This window comes from Lycium barbarum, chromosome 10 (assembly GCF_019175385.1).
Source record: "Lycium barbarum isolate Lr01 chromosome 10, ASM1917538v2, whole genome shotgun sequence".
Taxonomy (NCBI): Eukaryota; Viridiplantae; Streptophyta; class Magnoliopsida; order Solanales; family Solanaceae; genus Lycium; species Lycium barbarum.
The window spans coordinates 28,860,891-28,865,376 of NC_083346.1; the positions used below are offsets into that span (position 1 = coordinate 28,860,891).

Genomic DNA, 4,486 nt, shown 5'->3' on the forward strand with positions numbered 1-4,486 from the left:
AACGTATTATTTTGGTGAATTGGTTTAAATAATAGCTTATTTTGGTCAAAAATATTACTTTGTCCTGGACTCTGTTTATCAGTAAAAAAGACACTTGGCAAAATTAGTTGATGGTGCATTACGTTTTTGCCTGGAACAAGGGAAAGAGAAGATATGTAGGAGCCATGGAAGAACTCATGATTCAACAACAAGCTATGAAGCTTCGAGTATAAAACCATCTCGGGTCTTGCAAATAAAGCAGTAACAGTATTGTAACACCTCGTAGCTTCGAGTGAAAGTTCGACTCATAAGATGACAATATAATGGAACCAATATGAGGGTTATAGGAAGTGTCTTGAAAACTAATTAAGTCATAAGAAATGTCTTTGGGCAAAGCAAAGTTGAAAACCACTCTACAGGGCATGTTTGCCAATGAGTTTGTGGAAGGTCTTACTTCCTATGATCATAACCCCTTTAAATATTTAGAATTTGGGAAACCTTCCTTGATGAAAGTTGTAGATCTTTGAAATAGCTTTCCAACGATAGGTCGCCCAGCCCAAACGGAGCTACGTACAAAAAGTTATGCCCATTTTACTGAAGCCTGTCTTCGCTGGGAAATGGGTGACTTCGACGGGAAGATCGACGTTTCGTCGATCTGATCGACGGTTCGTCCTTTGAACCGTCGATTGCGCATTGTTCACTGGAAATTGGATCAATTCGACGGAGCAGATCGACGTTTCGTCGATCTGATCGACGGTTCGTCCTTTGAACCGTCGATTGTGCATTGTTCACTGGAAATTGGATCAATTCGACGGAGCAGATCGACGTTTCGTCGATCTGATCGACGGTTCGTCCTTTGAACCATCGATTGCGCATTGTTCACTGGAAATTTGGCCAATTCAACGGAGGAGATCGACGTTTCGTCGATCTGATCGACGAAACGTCGAATGAGCCGTCGATTGGAAGTACGTTTTCGGCTGATCTAACTTCGGGAGGCCATAACTCTATTATAAGTTGGGAATTTGGAAAAATGTATAACATGAAAGTTGTAGATAATTGAAATAGCTTTCCAACGGTATATTATGGGCCTCGAGGAGACATCTGGTTAGGGATATATGAACGTTTTAAGACAGAAAGGTCATGCTGGACAGTGGACTTGGTCCAACCCGAACTCAAGTTGGGTCAGACCCATTTCCACTTAATATTTAAGGGAAATGTCCAACCCTAGCAGCCTCCTTCCCTCATATTTTCAGATTTTAGAGATAGAGAAAGGATAGTTAGAGAGAGAAAGGAGAGGATCCAACAAGTTGAAGGCCTCAAATCCCAAGGCTCGTGAAGGATAAAGTGTAGTACAAGTTCTTGCCGTCGTTCTAAGCTACAAATCAAACTTTGGAAGTTGATTTCGTGGTGGATGCTCACAAAAGGTAATATTCCTACTCTCAAATCATTTATAGTTGAGAATTGATGAATTCTTGGGAGAATAACAAATGGGTTTGATAAAGGAAATTATATGAATTATGCTAGAGTTTTGGATTGTTAATTTGGGATTGTTGTATTCATGTGGGTGATGAAGAATGACGTTATTACACCTAATTGAGATTGTAGAATCACCTAGAAGTAATAGAATGGGAATTGGGTGAAGAAACACCATTAATGGAGATTGTGAAGCTTTATGCCCACTAAGTGTTTGATAAAATGCTTAGATGACCAAATCATGAATATTATTGCTAATATAGAATCCCTTTGACTTGTATTGCTATAGATCAAAGTTGAAAGGGGTGACGAACATTGTATTACGCTCAAAGGCTGGAATTAAGGTATGTGAGGGTAACTATCTACGTTAGGGAATGTTCATGATTCTCCCTACGCCTCATTCTTCATACTTGTTAGCAATTTGACTCAGAATATAGTTTAGCCCTAGTTTCATGATATGATATAGAACTGTTATCTTCTAGGGTTGCAGTTACAGAATTCGTTCATGGTTGTCACTTTGAACATCATGAACTCAACACGTAATCTTTATAGACTTATGCATTATTATCACATGAGTCTCAGTCAGTGTATAACCAGTTATTTGCAAGAGTCCCATAATCAGAAACAGTTATCATGCTATCAGATATAGCCAGTCTCAGTTTTGTAAATTGTTAATGTTGAACACCTGTATCTGTACTTTTGGGCCCTAGGCCACAGTTTATGCATACGTATTGCTTGGGCCAGAGGCCACAGTTTTTGTGCACATTATTTGGGCCCCAGGCCACAGTTATATTTACAGTTTTACAGGTGATTCTTCATTCAGAACAGGGAGTACTTCAGCTTCTTGCTTTCCTGTTTAGTACAGTTACAGTTATCAGTTTCAGTTTCAGTTCCAGTATTTTATTGCTTCAGTTGCTTTACATACCAGTACAATTCAAATGTACTGATGTCCCTTTTTATTGCTTGGGGACCTGCATCTCGCGATGCAGGTAACGATACACAGGTTGACGACTCAGCTAATTAGGAGTGCACATATCAGCTATTGGTGAGCCCCACATTCATTCGGGGCGTTGTCAGTTATCCAGTTATTTCAGTTTATAGACAACTCTATTATTCAGTACTCTTAGAGGCTTCATAGACACAGTTCAGACAGTCAGATATTTATTATGTTAGCCTTGTTGGCAGTCGTTCAGTTGTTTGGTTTAGCCATGTTGGCTAATTTCATATATGTTCAGATTGCTTAAGTATTTCCGCATTATGATATTTCAGTGAGACTTTCAGTTGATCAGCATGTGTTAGTTTTATTCTATAAATTAGTTATGTTTTGGTATCACATGTTGATTCAGCAGCCAGTTGGTTCGCTCGGTAACATGCAGTCAGGCACCGGGTGCCGTGTTACGTCCAGGCCCAGGTTCGGGGCGTGACAAGTATCCTTGAAATCAGGGGGCAATCCTGTGAACACATAGATATTAAAATCTAAAGCGCTCAGCTTTCTTCTTGCGGTTGTCAACTCGTCACATAATAGTTTTTCTTTATTGGAGATATTGAGTAATAGTAAGGTCATCTTATTTACGATTTTGCAACTGCATATGAAGGTTAAGAACCCTAATGTTGGAAGGAGAAGAGAAAGCAGCCTCCACGGGCATCCCAAATTTCTTTGGAGTTATTTAAGCCAATAATTATAGGCATGCTTTCTTTTGAGAAAGAGAGGATATGATGAGACTCATGAGAATTTGATCCTATTGACTCAAAGTGAAAAAAAGATACGATTAAATTGAGTAGTAGTCGAACCTTTAACAAAGGTAGAAGTCGACGGACATAGGTTGGATCCATCAATAAAGCCATGAAGAATTTGACCTCGCAGGGAAGGCATCAATTGTGTCTTTCAAAATAAGTAGTTCCTAGAAGTAAGCTTAATAGAGATAAAGTGGCGAGCATGGTTCAGAGGCTTAGATGAAGAAGAAGACATGATAGATGTTGTTGGAGAGCCACCGTTAGAGGGAGGGATAAAGTAGCGAAAGAAGCAAAACCGACTTCTAATACCATATTAAGCAACATTTTAGAGAATAGAAAGACTTGTCTTCTTCATTAATTTACATACACTGTTACACCATATGTAGAGCACAAAATGAGGATAGTTCAGCATAAACTCAACTCCAACTATTAGATACCTATGGTCCTAGAGAACTTCTAACTACTGAAAGTTGCTAGGTCCAGTAGATAGTAATCCAGACGACAAACTTTGAACAAAATTTAAGAAATGTAAAATTATATTTTTGACCAACTTAAAAAATTGAACTACAAATTTAAAGTGCCGCCAAGCTAAGCACAAGATTGAAGCATGAAGACGACATATTCAAATAGATCATGAATAATATCATGCATTTGTGGTTGAGGTTATTGTTAGACATAACCCACCCATTTAGTTATATAATACATGAAGAAATTAGAGAATTGTGTAGCTTCTCGAATCATACCGTAAACAGTTTCAAGCCCACAAAAGCTGATGTGTTTAAACATATATGATTAAACCTAAAAGCGGCTAGAGACGGCTCAAAATGAGGCTAATAAAGCTTTTGCTTTATGTCCCAAATAGTAGCTTTCTTCTCAAATTGACTGCTCTTTAGGATCTGGATCATCTTTAGTTGGGAATTAAAGTTGGAGACATCATATTTCAAACATTTCAAGCAACCACCATAAGGTAACACCAGCAGGGGTGAGGAAGCTGGCGCTTATTCTCGACAGGCATTAACAACTTTTATCTCATTGAGTTTTTAAATTTTACGTAATTTTGCTTCATCCAAAATTAACTTTTGCAATTTTGACTTTGAATTGTTTTTCCACCAGATTCCAACTCCAAAGCAAAAAAAAATCCATAGTACTTTTAAAATTAGATCCATCAGCAATGATAATTCATAGAGAACCTTGTCTGTTTTGTGTTTTGGGTTGTTTAAATCCACTGGGGCTCTAATACCATGCAAAGTCTATTTTTCTAATGTTCTTAAATTATATCATGATAAAAAGAGATGGTTAA

General features: G+C 38.1%; 1 long non-coding RNA gene across 1 annotated transcript; it reads left to right on the plus strand.

Annotated features, from left to right (window-relative positions):
* The first annotated feature begins 1,254 nt into the window (after positions 1–1,254).
* On the plus strand, positions 1,255–2,808 carry LOC132615633 (uncharacterized). Its single transcript, XR_009572775.1, has 3 exons — positions 1,255–1,403; positions 1,742–1,796; positions 2,442–2,808. It is a non-coding gene; the product is annotated as an uncharacterized LOC132615633 (long non-coding RNA).
* The last annotated feature ends 1,678 nt before the right edge of the window (positions 2,809–4,486 follow it).